The sequence below is a fragment of the Panthera leo genome, chromosome B2 (genome assembly GCF_018350215.1).
Source record: "Panthera leo isolate Ple1 chromosome B2, P.leo_Ple1_pat1.1, whole genome shotgun sequence".
Taxonomy (NCBI): domain Eukaryota; kingdom Metazoa; phylum Chordata; class Mammalia; order Carnivora; family Felidae; genus Panthera; species Panthera leo.
The window spans coordinates 131,113,162-131,140,213 of NC_056683.1; the positions used below are offsets into that span (position 1 = coordinate 131,113,162).

The following is a 27,052-nucleotide window of genomic DNA, read 5'->3' on the forward strand; positions in this document are numbered from 1 at the left end:
GGAGCAGTCTGGTCACTTAATTGGGGTTAGAATTATAATCAAATAAAAGCAATTTGATTATCGAGAGACTTTTTTTTTTACACCATGAGATCCACTTAGGAGTCAGTTTAATTGCTGACTGGTGTATCAAGTGCTTAGAACAGAATCCATTAAATTTTTATTTAAAAAACATCAACACACTTTCATCAAACATTCTAAATTATATCTTTCAAAAGTCCATGACTATACTTAGCCTTCTATGAGCTAATAATTCAGATAATAAAAAATGACAGACAATAAAAAATGAACAAGAGTGTTTGTTTTTAAACCTTTCCTAAATGTTAATTAAACGTTTTTTTTTTTTTTTTTTCCAATTTCATTTTTATATTCCACTGACCAGCCTGGTTCTGAGGAAATTCCTTAGTCACCAACCCAAAGGACAATGAGTATATCAATCAGGGCTCAACTAGAGAAACAGGACCATTAGGGTGTAAACATTAAAAAGCTTCATTGCAAGCAACTGGCTATGCACTTATGGGGGTTGACTAGGCAAGTCCAGAATCCTTAGGGCAGGCCATCTGGGAGGGCAGACTGGAGTTCTCAGCTACATTCTGTCCACAGGCAGAATATCTTCTTCTTCAAGGAAGTCTCAGCACTGCTTTAAGACTTTTTAACTAATGGAATCAGGCTTACCTAATCATCTAGGATAATTTCCTTACTTGAAATCAACTGATTAAACACTTTAATCACATCAACAAAATACCTTCATAGTAACACCTAGATTAGGGTTTCACCCAGTAACTGAGGACTGTGGCCTAGCTGTGTTCACATATTAAAAGTCAATCACAGGATGTCAATGTGCAACAGATCCATTCAGAAAACAAAGAATTAATATTCATTAATTGCTTGAATCAAAAATAACTTATCTGTGCTTTTCCAAAAATCACAATTTTGAAGATGCTTCAGCATTGCCTTCTAATTTGCAGTGTAGCTCAGAATAAATAAATTAGTGTGTGACCTGGGTTTTTCCATTTGGGGACAATCTCTGAATTACCTAAACCAGTCTTATTAATGCTTCACGCCTATAAATCTCAGCACTAGCTCTGATCTTTTGGGGGGAAGGGGATGGGCTTAACTTCTTTTCCTTCCCCGTCTTCTTTCCAGTTCTAATGGAGTAAACTGTTTTTTCAATGAACTAATTATTTGCTGCTACAGCAAGGGAGGGATTTTTTTCACAAATCATGTTGAATACATGGTGGTTAATTTCTTAAGCTAGACTCTCAAAGCTCAGTTCAAAGACCAAAAACTCTTCTCTTTAGGTATACACATCCTAGATTGGAAATCTCTTCTTTACAGCAACTAACTTGAATTTACAGCTATGTATGGGGAACATATACTTCTAGCTAATATCTGTTCCTTCACGTACTCATTCATTAACTTAGCCTCCTATTCCTAATTGGAGAATTATTTCTAATTGTTGACATTTACTGAATTTCTACTGTGTACTAGACTTGACACCAGATGCTGTGGTATAAAGGCCACAAAAGTAAAGGAAACAGCCTCACAGGGCTTAATTATACATTAAGTTCAGGGTGATTGGTGCTAAGATGAAAGAAGTAAAATGTATTATGGGAAGATGTAGCAGGGAGACCAGGAAGTTGCTCCTTAAACTCTTCCTGAACAAACTAATACCTTAACTGACGTGCGCCAGATTTAGGGCATGTTGGACAGAGCAGGAAAAGAGGAAATACTTGCACAAAGGCTAATAGGTGAGAGAGCTCATGGTGGGCTATGGATTCACAGAGAACATTTATCAGGTTGAAGCACAGAATTCAAATCAAATGAGAATGTTTAAATGTCCAGAGTTGAGACTGAGGAAGTAAGTAAACCCTAGATTTTGGAAGTCCTACTTAGTTATGTTAATGAATTTTGAACTTCACTTACGGGAAGTCAAAAGCCATCAGAGAGTTAGAAGTAATATAGGAAGGAGTATTTTGGAAAAAGTCTCTCTAGATGTAATATGGACAATGGATTAGAGAAGGGGACTCTGCAAATTCAGTGAGAGTAGGGATGTTTGTTTCTATTTTGGACACTGTTGTGTTCAACATCCAACTGAATAGCTCATTGCTTAGACTATAGTAGATAGTGATTAATTAAATAATTAGTTAAATGAATATTTATTAACTTCTAGTATAATATCCTTGCTATATGCAAAGGACATAGTGCTAAATAAGCTTGATATGATCTAAGCCATCATGGGTCTGACAGAGAAGGGAAAGAGATAACAAACAATACATTTATAAATAAAATAATTACATACTATTCTAAGTGCCATGAAAGAAACCAAAGAATTGCTGTGATGGAGAATGATGGGAGGTGCCTATTTTAGGTAAGGTTGTCAGGAAAGACCTGCTTGAGAAGGTGGCAATATGGAGATATAAATCGTAAAATATGCATTTTAAAATAACTATAAAAAGTAAGATCGAGTGGAAACAATTGCAATGATTCAGGGAGGTTATGATGAGTGTCTACGACAGGGTAGTGGAAATGATCTTGGAGGGAAGTGGTGGGTTTGAAGATAATGATCCTACAGGACTGGGTCACTAACTGGATGTGGGGACTGAAGAAGAGGAAGGGATTATGACTATCGAATAGTGGATGGTGGTACCATTCCCTGAGGTAGAGATTCGAGGAGTAGAAGTAGGAGGACGTTGGTGTTGAGGTGATAATAGAGTCTGTTTCGGACACTGCTCAGGTTGTGGCTGATGTATACAGGCAGGCAGGGGACGCTGGCTGGACCTTGGTCCACATCCAGTTGCACAGGCTGCACACTGACATTACATCGATGGTGTTATTTCTAGGCATTCACCAAAGACTGCATAGTTTGGTATTGCTGGAATTTGATACAAACTTTGTTCAATCCTTTCTTTTGTTAACAGCCGTGTATTGAGTTCAGAGACAAAGATGTGGTCACTGCCCACAGAGAACTCTCCATTAAGTAGTGGGGTGAAGGAAGGCTAGTAAAAAAAATAATTGTGATGCAGTATATGAATAATTTAATGGAGTCATGTCCAAAGTGCTTTAGAAGAATAAAGGAATAAGTATTTTGGAATATGTAGAAGTGTTCAGAAAGAGTGGAATTAGATCTTGTTTTTGAAGAATAGGTAGGACTTCCCCGGGGAGAGAAATGAACAGGGTTCAGGGGAAAATTTCTAGTCTGAGAGAAGAGCAGGAGAGAGGCAACTAAGAACATGGCATTCATGACAAATAGGGACAGGATTGGGTGAGATCGTAGAAGACAGGCACTGAGGCTGGGGGCACATCATGGTGGCAGCTTGTGATCTGTCTTACTCTGGAAAGGATATTCTGCCTGTGCTAGTTCAGAGTTACAGCTTAGAATGAATTTGTCCCCTTTTATGATGGTGCCCCTATTTGACAGAGCTGCTGAAGCTTTGTTATTCCTGAATTGTTCTTGTTTTCTGTAATGTTCACTCAAACCACCATTTCTGCCTTTATCTCGTTGTCTGTTTTTCCAGAAGGCCAACCTAAATGAGATCATGACTATTTATAATTTCAATTTAGTTTTTAAGAGCATAAATGGATCTCAGAGCCTTCTAATTTGTTCTCTTCCTTTAATGACAGCCAGTTCTAGGGCAATGAAGCAAATATTTATTTTTTTTCTGTTGATGTCAGGATTTCTCTTCTTATATCTTCTCTTTTTGGCCCCCATCTTTTTTTTTCAACTATTTTTATCCCCCTTTTTCTATTCTTTTTCTCCTTCATACTGCATATTATACAAATTTACAAGTGCCTTCTCCTCACTAAATTTATTTTTCAAATAAGCAACAAATATATGTAAATGATGTTGTATGTAGAGTTATCCAAATTTTGTGCCCTTACTCCGAGGTCTTATTAGGATGCTTTTCCTGTAAGCAATGGTCTTTATTAAATAAATGACAGCCACTATTACTGATATTCTTAAAATATGTACCCTCCCAGTTTAAAACAATAAGCTTACATGTCCTAGTGAGACTATATGTTATGAAAAAGTTATTCTAATAATAGCTTATTCTAAGTTATTGTGTAAATCTTACTCCATTATGTATTAGATTTGTTCATATGAAAAATGTACTACTATTGTGGCTTAAAATTGCCTTCTTTTTTTTAAGTAAACAACTAATTCTAGAGACTGAAAATCAGGAATATACCTACCACCATTAAGATTTAATTTTCTTTCTTTTTACATTTAAATTTTAATAAACTTATACCTAGTTGTTTATGAACCTGGAGTGGATAATTTAGTGGCAGAAAAACATAGTAGGCTGCTACTTTGAGGATAGTATTAAACATTTCTGTCTCAAAAATACCACTTAAAATCATCTGGTCTACATTGTCATTTTCTTTTGAATGGTGTGAAAGCTTTTGTTGCCATGTCAACAGCTTGATCTAAAGTTCACTCTTCCCTGGCCTCCAGTGAAAAGATATTCTTCAGCTGACTAGCTCTCTTAGGGAAGTTTATTAGAGCCAGCTGTACAATTTAACAGTGTAAAAGAAACTAGGACTAATGGGAAGTATGGCTTGAAGGTATAGCATTTCACATGGAAGAAATTGTTCCTCTATGCCACAAAGCATTCATAGCAGAGTGACCGTGCTCTCACGAGTTGCTTCACACACTTAAGTCCAGTTAGAAGTCAAGAAATTGTTACGGAACATTCCATTAGCAGTGGAATTAAGAAACCTTCCCCAACTAAGAAACCTTCCCCAACTAAGCACGTAGTTGCTTAGACCAACGTATGTTGGCCTCCAGTTTTCTGAGCAACATGGTACCCAGTCATGTAGTCCATTCAGATTTGGTTCCTAAGGTATTTTCCCAGATCCTATAGCATTATAAAGCTAGAGAAGATTTGTGTTGGCAACTTAAAATATGTGGATAATGGTAATTTATTGAGGAGCTGTTATTATATAGTAGGTACTGTGCTAGGCACTGCTTATAAAAAAAATGAGTAAGACTAAGGAGTCTCGTGGAAGTGCAAGTACATGTAACTACGTAGTGATATAGGTTCTTATATTTAAAGTGTACAAATAAACCATGGGGCAGAAAAGTAAGAGAGGAGAAAGCAAAGTAAGGAAAACCTCTCATTCACTGACAACAGGATACCTACTAGAATAAGTTAACTGTTGCAAATGTTCTTGTTGAAAATCTCTGCAGTGTGGCTATTACATGGTAGCTTGTTCGTTGCCAAATTTGTCACCCAGAAAGCAGTAGTTTCAGTTGGTACGTTGACTTTATTACTCAAAATTTCTTTGGAGCATTCTGTTCAGAATCGTTGTCTTAAAGACTTTGATACATCGGGATGATTCTTCTTTGACAAATATTTGAATTTAAAATGAGTTGGCTAATGTGATATGACGGCTTCTTTCGGTATTATAGTTAACTTCATACTCCTTCCAACTAAAAATGAACAATTACGAGTTCTTCATTTTTATCCATCTGATGATTAGTTAATGCCTGCATTTCATTTTTGTCATAATACCAGGAAGACTCAGATCATCCAATTTTCAGACTTCAGAAACATGTTGGTATTGTGACACAGTGCTTCATAAACAAGATTTAATGCATCCTTTTCAACTGATCACATTGTTTTGCTTACAGATAAAATCATGATTCATAAGCATTAGTACAGGTGCAAAAGAGCTCTCAGTTACTAATATTTTAAGACACTCATCTGAGCAACTAAATAACAACATGGCCTGTCATGAAAAGTCACTAATATTTATTGTGTTCTCATAACATTTAGAGTAAGGGACAGCTCATGCAACAACAGTCATTCATTTATTCAGTCAGGGGAGGAGTATAAGTACCTGCTGTGTGCCAAGGGCTGTAGTAGAGCATGGAAGTGTAACACTAACTATATCATGGCATCTATTTTTAAGAAGCCTACAATCTACATGAAGAGATAGACAGATTCCCAGTAATTATAACACAAAATGAAAGTACTAATAGATGCAAGTAAAATATATTTTGGGAGCATCGGATATATAGAGGGATATTTTCATTGTGAAGCCTTCCCAGAGAAGGCAACTTTAAAGCTGAATCTTTAAGGAAGAATAGATTTTGTAAGGCAGAGAAGCTGTATTGTAATAGATGAGCTGTCCTGTAATACTGCAATGTGACAAAATTCTTTCATCATATATATTTTGCCAAGTATTTTATATCTTATTTCTTTGTGATACAGATCCTATTTATCATCATGATAACCCCATGAGTAGGCACCATTATCATCTCCATTTTAGAGGTAGAAAAACTACCAGGCTTAGAAAGTTTAGTAATTTGTGAAGGTCCCAGCCAGGGTGTGGAGGGAGGATGGCTTCACAACCTGAGCCTTTGCCCGCCAAAACTAAACCATTTCTCACTGTGGTGGTGACATGCTGAATAGACACAGTGGTCATGGAAAACTTTTTTCTGGCCCAAGTGATTGGAGTCGATGCCACAATTTTTAGTCTTGATTAGATAGTAAAAGCTTGAGAATAAGATCTAGTTCATTTCTTCCCTATCCCTTCCAGTGCCCTGGATGGACTTCCTAGGTAATTCTGGACACAAACTCTTTTTTGTATGGGTGAAAATATTTTGAGGCACAAAGTCATTTGCAAATGCAAAATAATACTTTGAAAATATTTGGAATAAAGATGTTCTCTGAAGCAAGTGCCCTGCCATTGATTCATGAATGCAATTTTAACTATACTAAGGAAACTGAGAAATCATAAATGATGTATAAATCAGTGATATGCTTGCAAGATTCTGACAAAGTCAGTTAGTATCAGAAGAACAGACATAAATAAATCAGTTCCTTGCTGAATTAAACATAAATAAATCAGAAGAATAAACCTGAAAGGATCTAGATCCTGCTTTAATTAAACAAGTAGTAAAGTATACCAGCCATAAAATAGCATCTTTGCATCTCTGATTCCAGATGTAACATCCTGCCTTTTGCTAAGATATTGTGTGTCTGCTTCTGGAAACTCACCAGGTAAATCCATTATTTAAATACAAGTGAAACAGAAAAGGAGACATGCTTCCAATCACAAGTATGGTTTGTAACTTATATTTTTCTAGAAATAATGTTATAAGGACAACATCATGGCTGCAATCACAGTAAATCTGTTCTCTAATTTCTTCGGTGGAAAGATTTGGAGCCACCTACCCACGGTTTGTCTGATTTCTCCATCTTTCAAGAGCCAAATTACATTATGTTTTAGAAATGATTTTGAGACTTCTTTTTTTTTCTCTAATTTTTTTGATTGCTCAAGCCTTGGTTATTTTTAAAAGCTTTAAATTTTCTTTGCACTCATTTCTCATTTAGAGTTTGAAATGATATGATCAAATACATCTGCCTTAAGAAGTAGCATTCAAATCAGAATCTGGGTGGATGAGTTTGAAGTAATTTTTTTTTAAGTAGAGAGCATTTTATTAACTAAAGTTTCTGCCCATGGGAATATTTTAAGTGTGTGAAGATAAAAAGAATATGTAATCTTCACAGCAGCTGGTGGGAGAAAGTCTTTATAGGAAGAGACCAGCCTTGTTGAGAAGAGGGTTTGATAAAGCCAGCAGTGGGTAGGACAAGACTTTGGAGTCTCAGGTGAAACTTACACACAGGTTTAATGCAAAGAAGAGAGCAATGCTGAAAAATAAATAATGAATGAAGTAGGAGATGGAATGGTCAGTTTGTAAGGCAACCTGGAACAGTGGTTTTCAAACTACAGGTCACGTACCATTATTGGGCATAGACTCAATAAGTGGATGGTTGCCAGCCGTAAAAAAAAATAAACAGAAGAGAATAAAATAGAACATATCAGTGCACAACATATAGTAAAGATTAAGTATTGTTTTGTAAAATGCTCAATTTTATGTATGTACATAGAGGGTAAATATATTTCTTACAAAAACTAAATTATGAACAATGATCTAAAGAGGAGAAGAATTCAAATTAATAGCAGGGTAGGGTATTTTTTGGGGGGGAATAAAAGAACCAAAAATTTGCAAATCCTCTCCATATCCCTTGCTAAAACTTGAGTAAATTCTTTTTTGAAATTTGTTGTTGTTTTGTGTATGTTTGTGCTTGTGTGTACTTGCACCTGCACACATGTGCAGGAGTGCATAGGGGGAGTATTATGGACAGGGAGGATTTTAAGAATGTAGGAAAGAATCACATAGGAGATATATCTATCTCCATATTTAAGTGTCTTACATATATCCATGTATAATGGATACTGCATTTACATTTGGTTACATTTAAATATCATCCTGAGATCGGAAACTAATAAAATTCAAATAGCCATATTAGGAAGGGAAAGCACCATAGATATACGTAGTTATATCATTAAGTCATTCAAATTGATTTTGCGTTTCCTACCTGAAATGAGATACATAAGTAATGGAATGTATATACTAGGTCCAATGCTAAAAATCAATTTATTTTTAATAAGCTTTTTCACACTGCTGAATTTTAATGTGCTAAAAGAAAGATCACCAGAGTATGCTATTTTTAATCTTTTTTTTTCACTAAACCTTCAGTCTTGAAAGTCTATACCTGTGTTCGTGTGTTACTTGCTCTGCACATATGCTCCAATATTTTGTCTAAAAGTTTAGCTTTATGGGTTTTTTTCTGTTTTTTTTTTTCAATTTATATTCTATACATTATACTATTTTAGAAGCAATTCGGAAACTACTGAATATTTTTTTTAGTATTTTCATTAAAACAAATAATTTTTTTTTCCTTTTTTCCTTCCTCTCAACATCCTTCTTTTCTTTTTTCTTTCTGATATATGGAGTTCCTCCCACATAGCAGATTCTGGGAACAGTGGTGAATAAGGCAGATACTACTTCTGTCCTTGTAAAGTTCTGGGAAAGGGGAAGGACAAGTTTAAGGGAGGGACATTTAGCCTAGACTTGCAGTTTTGGAGAAGATATCTGGATAAAATGACACATAAGATGTTAGCTGAAGTATGAGAGACATTGCCAGGCAAGTCAGAGCTGGGATGAGGTGCAGAATGTCATAGGCAAAAGGAATAGCATGTACATGGGGTAGGAGGCAAGAGGAGCAGGGGAAGGAGAGGTGAGGGGTGACCTTAGAGAGGTAGGAAGGGGCTCCACCTCCTCACAAAAGCCACTGAAACCAGGTAGGAGTCTGAATTGTATTGTAAAAGCAAGGGGGAGTTGCTGATGTCATTTTAACAGGTTCCACTTGATTTCTACTTGAGAAAGAATGTATTTGTGGAAACAGTCCAAAGCCACTCAAAGCAGAGGGTAAAGTCAACAAGCATCTTCTGTAAAGCACCAGATATTAAATATTTTGGTCTTTGTGGATTATATGGATATCTTTGTTACAACTACTCAACTCTGTTGTAGTGTAAACGCAGTCATAGACAATATGTGGACAAATAAGCGTTATTGTGTTCCGATGCCATTCTATTTAAGGACATTTAAAGTTGATTTCGTATAATTTTCATGTATGGCAATTTTTTTCTTTATTTTGTTCTACCATTTAAAAATGATTCTTAGCATTAAGCCATAGAGGCACTGTCTCTGGGCTGGATTTGGCCCAGAGACTCCCGTGTACTGACCCCCTATCTACAGAACAAAACAGGTGTGTAAACGAGGGAGTAACATCGGGCAGTACACGAGGATATTTACAGATTAAAGAACATGAGGTTAAATTCTACTTCTGACTCTGATTCTGATGGTAAAGTGCAAAGATACTTTAAACATTATGTACTATTGTGAAGTCTCTTAAGCTGACAGCTTTGAAGGGCAATATATATTTCTATTTACACATTCTAAGATGTGTAAAGGGAATTAAATTTTAAAAAATCAAGTCCTGTAGTGTCATTACAAGCTAATAGTAGAAAGTCATTAAATATAGAAAAATACATTTACAAGCTTTTAAAAAGCAATGTGTATATTTATACATTATAAGTAAGACATGTATTCCCTGGGTTTTCCAGGGAAATAAAACCAATAACCAATAGGCAGTCTCATGCATGCAGTCTCAACACTCTCTCAGCCACTAGAGAATGAGCCTTGGGCCTGGAACACTTCCTTCTCAAAAAGATAAAGAGTCCTCAACAACCAGTGCTGGACCTATCACTTATCTTTTCCTGTTTCAGACTCAGTATGTACTTCTTTGTTCTGCTTAAGCATGTGTCATATGGCACTTGGCCAAGCCCACCACTATATCTGTCCTCTGTGGTGAGGAAACAGGGTCTTTCTGCTGCAGTACAAAGGGGGTACTGCCAGGAGGGACCCACTGGCCATGGGGAACTAATGCCCATTACTTAAGCTGATCTTGCTCTGTCTCTCCCTATAAGAGTAAAGCATTATTCCATGAAGTGCTTGACTGTTTTGTTTTCCTTGGTGACTCAGGTACCAAGATGCAGTGGGCATAATTGTTCGATCTTCTACTCCTGATAATAGGCAATAGATGCTATTTGCTTCACATTTTATCTATTTATCTATCTCTATATTTATATCTATATCTTTATCTACATGATCTATATCTATCAATATCTATATCTGTCTATATTCCTCTCTCCTTCTCTCTCTCTTTCTCTCTTTATTATGAGGAATTGGTTCATGCAGTTATGGACACTGTATCCCAAGATCTACAGTTAGCAAGCTGGAGAACCAGGAGAGCTGATGGCTTAAGTTCCAACCCGACTCCAAGTCCAAAGGCAAGGGAAGGCCAATATCTTATCTTGAAGACAGACAAATAGAGACAATTCTTTCTACTCAACCTTTTAAATATATTTAAGACTTCGGTGAATTGGATGAAACCTATCCACACTGGGGAGGTCAATCTGCTTTACTCAGTTTACCATTTTAAATGTTCATCTCATTCAGAAACATTTTCACAGACATAGAGAAATAATGTTTCATCAAATATCTGGGCACCTCATAGCCTATTCAGGTTGACACATGAAGTTTACCCCATCACAGAAAACAAGAGGGTTTATAATAAATTCCTTTAAAGATTAACATTAACCAAGACCTGAAAAATGAGTTAGCTAAACAGTAGAGTGGCTGGGGGTATTGAGGCTGGTGAAGAAAACTTCAGGTGGGGGAGCTACATGTATTAGAATCCAGAAAAAGATGAGGACATAGGAAAAACCAGAAGAAGCACTTTATTTCTACCTAGAGGCTTGCTGGGCTTTTCTGAGGGGCAGGGTTAAACAGTGTAGGAACCCCAGGAATGCTTTGTATCTGTCTATTGTCTCATTAGGGTTGAACCAGCTGTAGCAGCTACAGTTCACTGGTACTATTCGATTCTCCAGAAACAAACATTCTTAAGCAATAGGCTCCTATACTACTTCTGCCCTTCCACTAGCCTTACCTAAGTAACTTCTAAGAGAAAAGAGAATCAGCGTCAGGAAACACTTCCAATTTTCATAACAAAGGCCATAGTTTCTGTCCTTGACCCCACAGAGCCCCTCCCTCCTTGTAAAGCACTCTGCCAGGAGGACATAATGATGCTCCTGCACATTATCCTTGGCATTAGGAAGAGGTAAGTTAAAACTGTGACCAACCACAGGTAAGTGGTTTAGAGACTTCAGTTGAAGGCTGTAACTTGGTTCTTTTAGCCTCAGGTCATATGTTGGAGAAACCAAGAACAAAGAATTTCATTCCTGCCAATTGCAGGGAACTGTTTTTTACTGAAGAAAACAGTAAAAAATCATCTATACAGCAGACTTGAAAAATTTTATTTTTGTCAGGAATATCATTAAAATATACTTGCACAAACATAATTCTTGCAGTGGAAAGATAAAGCATTGTCTTGGGACCACCCTCTTTAGCACCAGTGGAATACCCTCTTTCTGCTGTATGTTTTAGTACCACATAAAAAGAAATCACAATGAGGGGCACCTGGGTGGCTCAGTTGGTTAAGCATCTGACTTCTGCTCAGGTCATGATCTCATGGTTTGTGAGTTTGAGCCCCACGTTGGACTCTGTGCTGACAGCTCAGATCCTGGATCCTGGTTCAGATTCTGTGTCTCCCTATCTCTCTCCCCCTCTCCCACTCGTGCTCGCGCTCTCTCTCTTTCTCTCAAAAGTAAAATAAACATAAGAAAATAAAAAAAAAAAAGAAATCACAATGCCATGTACTATGATTCTAGGTTTACATATACAATCTTTGTATATGGCATGCACATTCTGGTTATCTATCTATCTATCCATCGATGTCCATTATGATTCATGTTAAACTACAGAAAAGTGAGTTTTTAGCATTTTAAATATGATGAAGACCATAGTTTCTTGTTCTGATTCAGTTTAGCTACATTCTTTGGGCCAAGGCATATAGTGTAGGTTCCTAGCATTATGACAGATCCATTTTCAAGGATGAAAAAAATCCTAATATCTTCATAACTTATGAATAGTTTGGGCCTGCCTGCCAGAAATCCAGCTGTGTTACTATAGAAACCTCGTTGGCCTAGATGTGATGTCATCATCCCACAAAAGCTAAAATTCAACCATTCTATTACAAATTGTTAATACAAATATATATTGAATCATCTAATTATTAGTTACAGATAACACTTTCCCAATGCTTTACTCAAAGAAGTTAAAAGATATTCACTAAATACGATTGGTCAATAATGAAATATCAGAGTAGAGGTGGGGGTGGTGGTTGGCTGAAATGGTGAAATTTATTATTTGTTAAAATACAATGCAGCAAATGACTGCTGAAAACATATTTTAGTGACAAAATTATCTTACTGATGTTTAAAAGAGCTAAGTACAACTTTCTAAATAAGTCCTATGCTTCTCTTCCTAATGACAGAAGAGGCTTATAGCCATTATGTTCAAAGAGCAAACCTCAGAGGGTGCCATCATAAGGGAACTTTATTTTTCCCTACAATTCTCCCTTTAATCTTGCAGTAAGGGTGCTAATTTGTCTTCTGCCCTCACATGACATTCAGGGTACGTTTCATAACTTAGAAAATAGAAAATCCCACATTCACTTCTCATTACAAAAGAGTCTCTGTGCAGTAATTATTATGTCCAGTCCAGGGCAATAATAAACAACTTTGAATTTTGATTAAGCTAAACACTTCTGCCTTCCCTTACAAAAAGCCTAACAAAGGTAGGAATCTGTAGTATGACTGGATGAGGGTTTAGACAGGTTTTTCCTCTGCCAAAAATATCTCCTCCACCAACAACTGCTGCTTAGGACAGGAGGCAGAGGGTGAGAAAAGACAATAGAACAGAATGAGAACAGTCTTATTTGACTGATACTGGTGAGTTAGTATCAATACTCTGGAACAATACCAGGGGTCAAAGCTGGTATTTATTTCTGGAGCACTGTCATGGGCTCCATCACAGGAAATACATCTTCTGTATTTGAAGGAAACTGGTTGCTTGTTTCCTTCATCATCCTGGGCATCTGGAGACATTGCTTCCAATCTCTCCCTTCTAGGATCTTCTTAGCCCTCTAGGTAGTGCTTCTGGAAAGACCTAAGGAAAATCTAGCCTGTTTTCTCTTCTGCATAACTAATATCTGGTCCACAGAAATCAAGGAGTCTTTGACTCATCATGAGTGGGAGTACCACCTTCTTGTTTTAACTCCTTCACAGGCTGCTCCAGCCTTTTACCTATTAAATAGCTCAGATATGGTATCTAACAAGACCCGGGGATATATGTGAAACTTTCCTGTAGTTTCATTGAGGCTCTCTCACTAGTTTAAGTTAGAGATCAGTAAGGTGGTGAGGTGCTCACAGTACAGTAATCTCCAGGGAAGTCCTCCTTCTGATGTCTCTGGCCAATTCACCTTCAACCATGCCAGTTTTCCAATATGACAGAAGGGTAAGGATAACAAAATTGGTTTTAATTAAGAAACAATTCTTTTAAAAGTCCTACTACATAGTTCATACATCACTTTGTTGTCTTGGAGCATTTGGCATCTATTTTCTTGGGGCCTCAATGAGAAATAAAACCTTTCCCATTTTAACAGCCAGGTCTAGTAGCCATTAATACTCTTCTTATTTGAAAAAAATTTAAATGATACACTAATAGTAAGTTAACATGCAAACTTAATAGCAAAACATGAAATAAAATTTTGTGTGAGTATAAAAGTTTATAGATGTGTAGTCAATTCATTCTTAATTTTTTTCAATGTTTATTATTTTTGAAAGAGAGAGAGAAAGACAGAGTGTGAAGGGGGAGGGACAGAAAGAGAGGGAGACAGAATCTGAAACAAGCTCCAGGCTCTGAGCTGTCAGCACAGACAGGCTTCAACCCACAGACCATGAGATCATGACCTGAGCCAAAGTCAGACACCCAACTGACTGAGCCACCTAGGTGCCTCCTCAATACATTCTTAAGTGATGGTATTATTTGAGTATTTGGCTGTTCATCTGAATATTAGGAATTATGTGTAATTAAAGTTAACTATACTTACCAAAACAAATGAATAAAAGATTATTTTTATGAACGATTTTTTAAAGTTTATTTATTTTGAGAGACTGAGAGACCAAGCAGGAGAGGGGCAGAAAGAGAGGAAGAGAGAGAGAATCCCAAGCAGCCTTCACACTGTCAGCTCAGAGACCTATCTGGATCTTGGGCTCATGAACACATGAGATCATGACTTGAGCCAAATGCTTAACCAAATGAGCCATCCAGGCACCCTGATTATTTTTTAGCCATGCAATATATTAGTATGTATGAGTAGTGGTAAATCTGAACGTCCAGGTAAATATTCTTCCTTTGCTTAAAATGACTCAGCCAGATATCTCCTTGCATCTTGTAACCTAAGACACACCTTTGTTTGCTTTCAAACACCTTCGGTAGTAATTGTATTCTAAATATCCTTCGGAGGATATGATTTGGGTGGAATGTTCCATCTTGAACACCAAGGGTGAGACCTGATTCATTTAAGACAATCAGTAAAGTCATTTTCTAGCTTCATGATTGGCTCAGAGATAGGGATGTGAAACAATTTGGCAAAATGAAAAATTTGTTGGTGACTTCTGGGAAAAGCATTTCCTCTTTATTTCCAGAGAAAAATTCAGATAGTTTCCCTAAATGGGTAAGAACTGAAGAAAATATATTCCTAACAGCTATTGGTAGGTAATATGAAATTTCCAGAAAGACTAGCTTAAACTGATAATGATACTGTGGGAAACCGAAACCAGATGAAATCTGGTCATGTCATCTTTGAGTCACTGTAACTAAACTAGCCAAAGCTTGACCTTCTTTTGGACTCTCCAGTTATCTGAACAATAAATTTGCTTTGTTCTTTAGGACAGATCTAATAGATTTTCCACTTCTTGCAAATGAAAACATCGGTACTATGCCTATTCAGAACATTATCTGTGTATTGCTAGCAATCCAGCTATTGGGAGTGTAATTGGGTATTCATTACTACCACCAAGAGCACTTGGGCTTTCTTAATTAAAATGGCCACTGTATTTGTGTTCTGATCCTTTATTTGCTCTACAATTGATCTGAGGGTTATTGGTTTGACCAGTTACTGCTCATGGTGCTTCTTCTTCTGTAGTAATGATTACAGAGTTGCAGTAAGGTTGCCTATTATTCTAACATTGTGATTGATCTCTAGACATAGCCCTTGGTTTATTCTTTTCCACTCACTCTCCAGGATCTGGCACAGAATCTATTACTGCAATTACTCTTCCCTCAGGATTGCACCATCAAGAGATGAAGTTAATCCTGAGTAAATAGGAAACTTGTTTATCTAAAGAATCATACTCTGAGGCCACTTACAAATAATCCACCAGAAACCTTTAAAAGAAAAAAGATTTATTTTTATCTTAACATTATATTGATTTTGTTTCTATCATAGAATATTAAATGAGAATCATCACTCTATCATATACAGAAATCTTTTTAATATTTGTCTTTTCCTTTATAAACATGTAGAAAAAATATATGCAAAAAAAATTCAAGCAATTTCATAGTATTAGACAGGTCCATGACAATTGCCTTTCCTTACTTTAGGGAGGTATCTTAGTTTGGAATACCCTAAAAGCAGACTCTAAGACAAGGATTTGGTTGTTGGGAGTTTATATGGGAGATAATTCAAGATGTGGGGTGAAGAAGCCAAGAGAGTGAGATGGAGAAGGATAAAAGGTCAACAAAAGGTACACTGTTGGTCTGGCTAACACTGTGAACTATGGAACTCGATATGAGTAAGACTCTCTAAAGAGCCACAAAGAGTGGCCTAAGTTGTATTTCATATTCTTATTCCTGTACTATTCACATCCATTACAACTTTTCTACCTGGTGGAGATTTTCTACTAAGAAGACAGTCACTAAACGTCACCCACAAATAGCTCCAGGAAATGGGTCCAGTTATTTGGAGTTATTCATTACAGGGATAAAGGCCAACAGTAATGTTAAGTCTAATCAATACATAGATTTACTTTAAATTTAAAAATAAAATGCCCCTCCCAAAGAATAGTAAATTGACTATCAAGTTAAATTCCAGGTAGAAAGAAAGAGTTCTATGAAATCAAATTGTAAAGATTAATGCTCCTGAAAATCTATTTTGGTTTGTTAAAAAGTGCAGAAAATAATTATTCAAGAAAACTATTTTTTTCATTGATTATCAATTGAGACTGTATATATATGCTTTTTGTCATAGCCTTGTTAAAAGAAATGGCTCTCCTTCCAACATAGGGAAATCTTTGAATTACTAGATAAAGGTGTTTGGTAGTAAAAAAGAAAAGATTTTTTAATTAAAAAAAAAACCCTTAGTTTTCTACATACCATGAGTGAGAAGCCCTCAGTGGTTCTTTTATTTTATATCAAGGAGAATTGCACAGTTACAGTATAATTACCTTTGATAAGCATTTCATTCTATCAATTTGTGCTAAGTAACACTCCTTGCGCACAGATAGGAAAGAAACTTTGGCAGTGGCATTATTCAGCGATACTGGTATGAATGGACAATTTCTATTCTTGGTTCATAAAACTATATCATAGGAAGAATAATAATACTTGTGAAATTATCAAAACCTACATAATGCCATACCCTACAGAAAAGCAGACAGCAATGGCAAGAACAATAGCACTTAACACAATTCCAAAGACTGGTTGAATGGAAGTTCTTCCACTATGTATATCTTGGGAAGACTCTGTTTTCTGACTCCACTGTCACAATGGGTCTAAGGATTGTCCCTGAGATAGACTTCTGAATGAGGAAGTGTAGAAGGACTAACTGATCCATGATGATTGGAGGAACTCCCAGTCTAGTTACAATCTCTCCAATATTCATAGATTCTGAATCTGATCAAATATCAGACCAATAATATAGTGTAATTTAAAACATGATTTGAATGAGTGCCTGGGTGGCTCAGTGAGTTAAGCATCCAACTCTTGATTTTGGCTCAGGTCATGGGATCATAGTTGTGAGACCGAGCCCCATATCGGGTTCCACGCTGGACATAGAACCTGCTTAAGATTCTGTCTCTGTCTGTGCCCCTTCCACACACATATGCATAAGCTCTCTCTCTCTCTCTCTCAAAAAAAAAAAAAAAAAATATATATATATATATATATATGTATGATTTAAAAAAACACACAAACTAGCAAAAGCATCAAGATACTGATTTTACAGATAGATTTAAAATCTGCCTTGATTTTGAGTTTTATTTTTTCCTTGTCAAAAGCATTGAGGTAGTCACCAATTATAGTTAGGCACAATGCTGTCTATTGAATAATCGTAATGTTCCAGGCACTATACTAAGTTCCTCAATATGTTATTAACTTAATTCTTCAGCAATCCTCCAAGCAGATATTATTAGCTTCATTTTATGGATGAGAAAATGAAGACTTAGAGAGGTTAATTAATTTGTCCAAGGTCACAACATTAGTAAGTGAAGGAACTTGGATGTGATTCCAAGACCTTCTGAATCTAAAACCCAGGATCATTGACAAGTCACAGATGGATGACTTTATTGGGAAGTTAGTGAAATCCATTTGCCATACTTCTCTTCAAAAAGGATAGCAGTGGTAGGATTTAGCAAGATTCTATATTCTATGAAGTCAGTAATGTTCAGGTGTAATTGTCTGATTAATGTCATATATTAATGTCACTTGGGACAGCACATTTTTACCTTTTTATTAGACTTTATTGTCTAGAGGAGTTTTAGTTTCACAGAAAAATGGAGCAGAAAATGCAGAGTTTCCAGATCTCTTCTGTCCACTTGACCCTCAAGCACAGCCTCACTCGGGACTGACATCCTATACTAGAGTGGTATATATTTTAAGATTGATGAAGTTACATTGACACATCATTATCATCTAAAGTCCATAGTTTACATCAGGGTTGTACATTCTGTGGGTTTTGACAAGTGCATTATGACATATGTCCACATATAGTATCATATATAATAGTTTCACAACATTTTTAAATGATAGTCATTTTAAATGATACATTGCACTAATCTGTCTTCAATTTAAAAAAAAATTTTTTTAACATTTATTCATTTTTGAGAGAGCATGATCAGGGGAGGGGCAGAGAGAGAGGGAGACATAGAATACGAAGTAGGCTCCAGGCTCCGAGCTGTCAGCACAGGGCCCAATGCGGGGCTTGAACTCTCGGACTGTGAGATCATGACCTGAGCTGAAGTCGGAAGTTTAACTGACTGAGCCACCCAGGTGCCCCTGTCTTCAATTTTTAATTCAATAAATAGGAACTAACACATCTGTTTTAAATACATATGTATATTTTTTAAAATGTTTATTTATTTATTTTTGAGAGAGAGAGAGACAGAGAGACAGAGAGACAGAGACAGAGAGAGAGAAAAGGAGGGGCAGAGAGAGAAGAGAGAGAATCCCAAGCAGGCTTCGTGCTGTTAGTGCAGAGCCCGATGCAGGTCTCAAACTCATGAACCATGAGATCATGACCTGAGCTGAAATCAAGGGTCAGATGCTTAACCTACTGAGCCACCCAGGTGCCCCTAGAACAAATCTTAGAAGAGACCTTAGAAATCCCATCAACTGGGGGGGTGTGGGTGGCTCAGTCAGGTAAGCATCTGACTTCTGCTCAGGCCATGGTGTCGTAGTTTGTGAGTTCGAGCCCTGCATCCCACTCTCTGCTGTCAGTACAAAGCCTGCTTATCCTCTGTCCCCTCTCTTTCTGCCTCACTCCTGTATTCTCTCCTTCTTAAAAATAAATAAACATTAAAAATGAAATAAAAAGAAATCCCATCCACTGAATATGGCCTGATTCATGCAAGTTTAATATGCTGCCAACCTATCGATGTTGCACGGGGTCAGTCTCAAGTAATAAAATGTATCAAATGACCAAATATTGGGTGAGTTGCAACCATGGCTTCATCTGAAAGGCGGCTTCCTTTAAACAATGAGAAATTTTATTTTGAAGTAAGCATATCTTATGTGGAAGGAAGCACAAACAGTCATCCATTGCATCCAAACTGAAACTGTGCAAGGAAGTTGTGGGCTGTCATTTATTTTGAAGGTACTGAGTATTCGATTTGGCAAAACAATTTCTTCAGTTTTAGAGGGCATTGTTATGTGCCCATCACACTACCGAGAGCTGCAATTCTTAATAAGAGATTTTTTTTTTCCTGTTGTTAAGTGAGGCCAAGAAGTGAAAAACTTATCCTAAAAGTTTTCTCTGACATTTATCTCTTACGTGGTAAATTGTACAAAACTTTAGGGCCTCATATACATCTGCAAAGCGCTTATCAACTGTTAACTAAAACCCAAAGTTAACGTTTGGCTCTTCTTGCAACACTTTTTTAGTTCACCTCTTTCCTGAAGTGGATTGATGTTTGATTAGGAACTTCTGTTTGACTCTTAAACTTGAATGGTAGAATGACAATTGTAACCCTGAAGGATACAGCTCTTTTTCAACTGACAACAAAGAGAAATTGCATTGTACATACGTATAAGAGCTCAGTCATAAGTTTGCTCTAGTCTACATCCTGTCAAAGGCTCTCTTGAGATGTCTGATATTTGATAGACAGTCTACCAGACATATGAACTATTGATTCTAGTACCTTCTTCAATTTGTCTTTTTATTCAATTACACTATCTATAAATACAGCATCTAAAGTTTACTATCTTTGTGCCAGTCCCATACTCCTGTCCTTGTCCCATACAATTTATTTACCCTACACTTCAGCTCTAGTAAATATCTTTGTTTATAATTTTTACCTGCCAGTCTTGAAAACTTATTCACTATTTAGAAGTTGGGAAAATAGATTTAAGTATAGGGGTGAGTGTGTACAGAACACATAAACATCTTGTCATCGTAAGCTTATTTATGTTAGTCCTTGGAGGAGAGAGACACTTTACCAGCAGGAGAAGGTCAGTTCTAAATTTTAATTATTTTTAGTTGTAGGGAAGTCGTATTCTTGTGATACTGATGTATTATGATTGAGTTACAGTTTCAAGGATATGGGGATTATTTTAGGTTTATAGAATTTATCATCGTTCTGTGAGTCTGTGTTTATGTGGACCAAGTCTTTTTTTTTTTTTTTTTTTTTTTTTTTTAATTTATTTATTTTTTTTTATTTTTTAATATATGAAATTTACTGTCAAATTGGTTTCCATACAACACCCAGTGCTCATCCCAAAAGGTGCCCTCCTCAATACCCATCACCCACCCTGCCCTCCCTCCCACCCTGCCCTCCCTCCCACCCCCCATCAACCCTCAGTTTGTTCTCAGTTTTTAACAGTCTCTTATGCTTTGGCTCTCTCCCACTCTACCCTCTTTTTTTTTTTTTTTTTTTTTCCTTCCCCTCCCCCATGGGTTTCTGTTATGTTTCTCAGGATCCACATAAGAGTGAAACCATATGGTATCTGTCTTTCTCTGTATGGCTTATTTCACTTAGCATCACACTCTCCAGTTCCATCCATGTTGCTACAAAAGGCCATATTTCATTTTTTCTCATTGCCACGTAGTATTCCATTGTGTATATAAACCACAATTTCTTTATCCATTCATCAGTTGATGGACATTTAGGCTCTTTCCATAATTTGGCTATTGTTGAGAGTGCCGCTATAAACATTGGGGTACAGGTGCCCCTATGCATCAGTACTCCTGTATCCCTTGGGTAAATTCCTAGCAGTGCTATTGCTGGGTCATAGGGTAGGTCTATTTTTAATTTTCTGAGGAACCTCCACACTGCTTTCCAGAGCGGCTGCACCAATTTGCATTCCCACCAACAGTGCAAGAGGGTTCCTGTTTCTCCACATCCTCTCTAGCATCTATAGTCTCCTGATTTCTTCATTTTGGCCACTCTGACTGGCGTGAGGTGGTATCTGAGTGTGGTTTTGATTTGTATTTCCCTGATAAGGAGCGACGTTGAACATCTTTTCATGTGCCTGTTGGCCATCCGGATGTCTTCTTTAGAGAAGTGTCTATTCATGTTTTCTGCCCATTTCTTCACTGGGTTATTTGTTTTTCGGGTGTGGAGTTTGATGAGCTCTTTATAGATTTTGGATACTAGCCCCTTGTCCGATGTGTCATTTGCAAATATCTTTTCCCATTCCGTTGGTTGCCTTTTAGTTTTGTTGGTTGTTTCCTTTGCTGTGCAGAAGCTTTTTATCTTCATAAGGTCCCAGTAATTCACTTTTGCTTTTAATTCCCTTGCCTTTGGGGATGTGCCGAGTAAGAGATTGCTACGGCTGAGGTCAGAGAGGTCTTTTCCTGCTTTCTCCTCTAAGGTTTGGATGGTTTCCTGTCTCACATTCAGGTCCTTTATCCATTTTGAGTTTATTTTTGTGAATGGTGTGAGAAAGTGGTCTAGTTTCAACCTTCTGCATGTTGCTGTCCAGTTCTCCCAGCACCATTTGTTAAAGAGACTGTCTTTTTTCCATTGGATGTTCTTTCCTGCTTTGTCAAAGATGAGTTGGCCATACGTTTGTGGGTCTAGTTCTGGGGTTTCTATTCTATTCCATTGGTCTATGTGTCTGTTTTTATGCCAATACCATGCTGTCTTGATGATGACAGCTTTGTAGTAGAGGCTAAAGTCTGGGATTGTGATGCCTCCTGCTTTGGTCTTCTTCTTCAAAATTACTTTGGCTATTCGGGGCCTTTTGTGGTTCCATATGAATTTTAGGATTGCTTGTTCTAGTTTCGAGAAGAATGCTGGTGCAATTTTGATTGGGATTGCATTGAATGTGTAGATAGCTTTGGGTAGTATTGACATTTTGACAATATTTATTCTTCCAATCCATGAGCAGGGAATGTCTTTCCATTTCTTTATATCTTCTTCAATTACCTGCATAAGCTTTCTATAATTTTCAGCATACAGATCTTTTACATCTTTGGTTAGATTTATTCCTAGGTATTTTATGCTTCTTGGTGCAATTGTGAATGGGATCAGTTTCTTCATTTGTCTTTCTGTTGCTTCATTGTTAGTGTATAAGAATGCAACTGATTTCTGCACATTGATTTTGTATCCTGCAACTTTGCTGAATTCATGTATCAGTTCTAGCAGACTTTTGGTGGAGTCTATCGGATTTTCCATGTATAATATCATGTCATCTGCAAAAAGCGACAGCTTGACTTCATCTTTGCCAATTTTGATGCCTTTGATTTCCTTTTGTTGTCTGATTGCTGATGCTAGAACTTCCAGCACTATGTTAAACAAGAGCGGTGACAGTGGGCATCCCTGTCGTGTTCCTGATCTCAGGGAAAAAGCTCTCAGTTTTTCCCCGTTGAGGATGATGTTAGCTGTGGGCTTTTCATAAATGGCCTTTATGATCTTTAAGTATGTTCCTTCTATCCCGACTTTCTCAAGGGTTTTTATTAAGAAAGGGTGCTGGATTTTGTCAAAGGCCTTTTCTGCATCGATTGACAGGATCATATGGTTCTTCTCTTTTTTTTTGTTAATGTGATGTATCACGTTGATCGATTTGCGAATGTTGAACCAGCCCTGCATCCCAGGAATGAATCCCACTTGATCATGGTGAATAATTCTTTTTATATGCTGTTGGATTCGATTTGCTAGTATCTTATTAAGAATTTTTGCATCCATATTCATCAGGGATATTGGCCTGTAGTTCTCTTTTTTTACTGGGTCTCTGTCTGGTTTAGGAATCAAAGTAATACTGGCTTCATAGAATGAGTCTGGAAGTTTTCCTTCCCTTTCTATTTCTTGGAATAGCTTGAGAAGGATAGGTATTATCTCTGCTTTAAATGTCTGGTAGAACTCCCCTGGGAAGCCATCTGGTCCTGGACTCTTATTTGTTGGGAGATTTTTGATAACCGATTCAATTTCTTCGCTGGTTATGGGTCTGTTCAAGCTTTCTATTTCCTCCTGATTGAGTTTTGGAAGAGTGTGGGTGTTTAGAAATTTGTCCATTTCTTCCAGGTTGTCCAATTTGCTGGCATATAATTTTTCATAGTATTCCCTGATAATTGTTTGTATCTCTGAGGGATTGGTTGTAATCATTCCATTTTCATTCATGATTTTATCTATTTGGGTCATCTCCCTTTTCTTTTTGAGAAGCCTGGCTAGAGGTTTGTCAATTTTGTTTATTTTTTCAAAAAACCAACTCTTGGTTTCGTTGATCTGCTCTACAGTTTTTTTAGATTCTATATTGTTTATTTCTGCTCTGATCTTTATTATTTCTCTTCTTCTGCTGGGTTTAGGCTGCCTTTGCTGTTCTGCTTCTATTTCCTTTAGGTGTGCTGTTAGATTTTGTATTTGGGATTTTTCTTGTTTCTTGAGATAGGCCTGGATTGCAATGTATTTTCCTCTCAGGACTGCCTTCGCTGCATCCCAAAGCGTTTGGATTGTTGTATTTTCATTTTCGTTTGTTTCCATATATGTTTTAATTTCTTCTCTAATTGCCTGGTTGACCCACTCATTCGTTAGTAGGGTGTTCTTTAACCTCCATGCTTTTGGAGGTTTTCCAGACTTTTTCCTGTGGTTGATTTCAAGCTTCATAGCATTGTGGTCTGAAAGTATGCATGGTATAATTTCAATTCTTGTAAACTTATGAAGGGCTGTTTTGTGACCCAGTATATGATCTATCTTGGAGAATGTTCCATGTGCACTCGAGAAGAAAGTATATTCTGTTGCTTTGGGATGCAGAGTTCTAAATATATCTGTCAAGTCCATCTGATCCAATGTATCATTCAGGGCCCTTGTTTCTTTATTGACTGTGTGTCTAGATGATCTATCCATTTCTGTAAGTGGGGTGTTAAAGTCCCCTGCAATGACCACATTCTTATCAATAAGGTTGCTTATGTTTATGAGTAATTGTTTTATATATCTGGGGGCTCGGGTATTTGGCGCATAGACATTTATAATAGTTAGCTCTTCTTGGTGGATAGACCCTGTGATTATTATATAATACCCTTCTTCATCTCTTGTTACAGCCTTTAATTTAAAGTCTAGTTTGTCTGATATAAGTATGGCTACTCCAGCTTTCTTTTGGCTTCCAGGAGCATGATAAATAGTTCTCCATCCCCTCACTCTCAATCTAAAGGTGTCCTCAGATCTAAAATGAGTCTCTTGTAGACAGCAAATAGATGGGTCTTGTTTTTTTATCCATTCTGATACCCTATGTCTTTTAGTTGGCGCATTTAATCCATTTACATTCAGTGTTATTATAGAAAGATATGGGTTTAGAGTCATTGTGATGTCTGTATGTTTTATGCTTGTAGTGATGTCTCTGGTACTTTGTCTCACAGGATCCCCCTTAGGATCTCTTGTAGGGCTGGTTTCGTGGTGACAAATTCCTTCAGTTTTTGTTTGTTTGGGAAGACCTTTATCTCTCCTTCTATTCTAAATGACAGACTTGCTGGATAAAGGATTCTCGGCTGCATATTTTTTCTGTTTAGCACACTGTAGATATCGTGCCAAGCCTTTCTGGCCTGCCAAGTTTCAAAGGAGAGATCAGTCACGAGTCTTATAGGTCTCCCTTTATATGTGAGGGCACGTTTATCCCTTGCTGCTTTCAGAATTTTCTCTTTATCCTTGTATTTTGCCAGTTTCACTATGATATGTCGTGCAGAAGATCGATTCAAGTTACATCTGAAGGGAGTTCTCTGTGCCTCTTGGATTTCAATGCCTTTTTCCTTCCCCAGTTCAGGGAAGTTCTCAGCTATAATTTGTTCAAGTACCCCTTCAGCACCCTTCCCTCTCTCTTCCTCCTCTGGGATACCAATTATGCGTATATTATTTTTTTTTAGTGTATCACTTAGTTCTCTAATTTTCCCCTCATACTCCTGGATTTTTTTATCTCTCTTTCTCTCAGCTTCCTCTTTCTCCATAACTTTATCTTCTAGTTCACCTATTCTCTCCTCTGCCTCTTCAAGCCGAGCCATCGTGGATTCCATTTTGTTTTGCAATTCGTTTAAAGCGTTTTTCAACTCCTCGTGACTGTTCCTTAGTCCCTCGATCTTTGTGGCAAGAGATTCTCTGCTGTCCTGTATACTGTTTTCAAGCCCAGCGATTAATTTTATGACTATTATTCTAAATTCACTTTCTGTTATATTATTTAAATCCTTTTTGATCAGTTCATTAGCTGTTGTTATTTCCTGGAGATTCTTCTGAGGGGAATTCTTCCGTTTGGTCATTTTGGAGAGTCCCTGGGGTGGTGAGGACCTGCAGTGCACTTCCCCTGTGCTGTGGTGTATAACTGGAGTTAGTGGGCGGGGCCGCAGTCCGACCCGATGTCTGCCCCCAGCCCACTGCTGGGGCCACAGTCAGACTGGTGTGTGCCTTCTCTTCCCCTCTCCTAGGGGCGGGATTCACTGTGGGGTGGCGTGTCCCGTCTGGGCTACTTGCACACTGCCAGGCTTGTGTTGCTGGGGATCTGGCGTATTAGCTGGGGTGGGTAGGCAAGGTGCACGGGGGCTGGAGGGGCAGGCTTAGCTCGCTTCTCCTTAGGTGATCCACTTCAGGAGGAGCCCTGTGGCAGCGGGAGGGAGTCAGATCCGCTGCCGGAGGTTTGGCTCCGCAGAAGCACAGAGTTGGGTGTTTGCGCGGAGCGAGCAAGTTCCCTGGCAGGAACTGGTTCCCTTTGGGATTTTGGCTGGGGGATGGGCGGGGGAGATGGCGCTGGTGAGCGCCTTTGTTCCCCGCCAAGCTGAGCTCTGCCGTCCGGGGGCTCAGCAGCTCTCCCTCCCTTTGTCCTCCAGCCTTCCCGCTTTCCGAGCAGAGCTGTTAACTTCTGACCTCCCAGACGCTAAGTCGCGCTTGCTGTCGGAACACAGTCCGTCCGGCCCCTCCGCTTTTGCCAGCCAGACTCGGGGGCTCTGCTTGGCCGGCGAGCCGCCCCTCCGCCCCGGCTCCCTCCCGCCAGTCCGTGGAGCGCGCACCGCCTCGCCGCCCTTCCTACCCTCTTCCGTGGGCCTCTGGTCTGCGCTTGACTCCGGAGACTCACTTCTGCTAATCCTCTGGCGGTTTTCTGGGTTCTTTAGGCAGGTGTAGGTGGAATCTAAGTGATCGGCAGGACGCGCTGTGAGCCCCGCGTCCTCCTACGCCGCCATCTTCCGGAACAGTATAATGGCAATGTCTTTCTGATAATTTTCCTGTCTTCTCAAAGTCTTTGCAAATTTTCTGTGGCGTAGAAGGGCTCCCCAGCTCCTATTCCCTGAATCCTCCTCCTCCTCCCCTCCTCTTTCTCTCTCTCTCTCCCTCAGTCTCTGCCGGGCGCTCGTGGAACCGGCCGGGCCCGGCCGGACCAGAAAGAGAACAGGGCGGGAGGGGGTGGCGGCGGCGGTGACCAGCGACCACGTGACCACGCTCGCGCCGTAATGGCGGCCGCCTCCTGCCGCGCGCCCTCCCCACGCTCCACCTCTAATAACCCCGCGGCTCGAACGCCCAGGACGTTTGTGCGCAGGCCTGGACCAAGTCTTTGACAGACAGTGTTATAGCCTACCTGAAAGAGTTTTTAAAATTACAGTTGAACCCAATGTAGTTCCTTTTATGGGAGGTATTTATACTAGTTTGCATTTATGTGTGTCTTAAGGGCAAGCAGGGCTCCACTTTCTACTATAGCAGTCTCAGGGGCAAGGCATTGCTGTTCTCTGCTTCCAACAGTGCGGGCCAGGTAGTGATTAATAAAGGT

The 27,052-nt window shown here is 38.3% G+C and overlaps 1 protein-coding gene and 1 pseudogene across 1 annotated transcript in view; one reads left to right on the forward strand and one right to left on the reverse strand.

The window, feature by feature from the left end:
- Window positions 1–27,052, forward strand: part of GRM1 (glutamate metabotropic receptor 1) — a 468,268-nt gene that overhangs the window by 225,716 nt on the left and 215,500 nt on the right. The gene's annotated exons all lie outside the window — the stretch shown is intronic.
- LOC122219271 overlaps window positions 26,621–27,052 on the reverse strand; it is a 35,837-nt pseudogene continuing 35,405 nt past the window's right edge.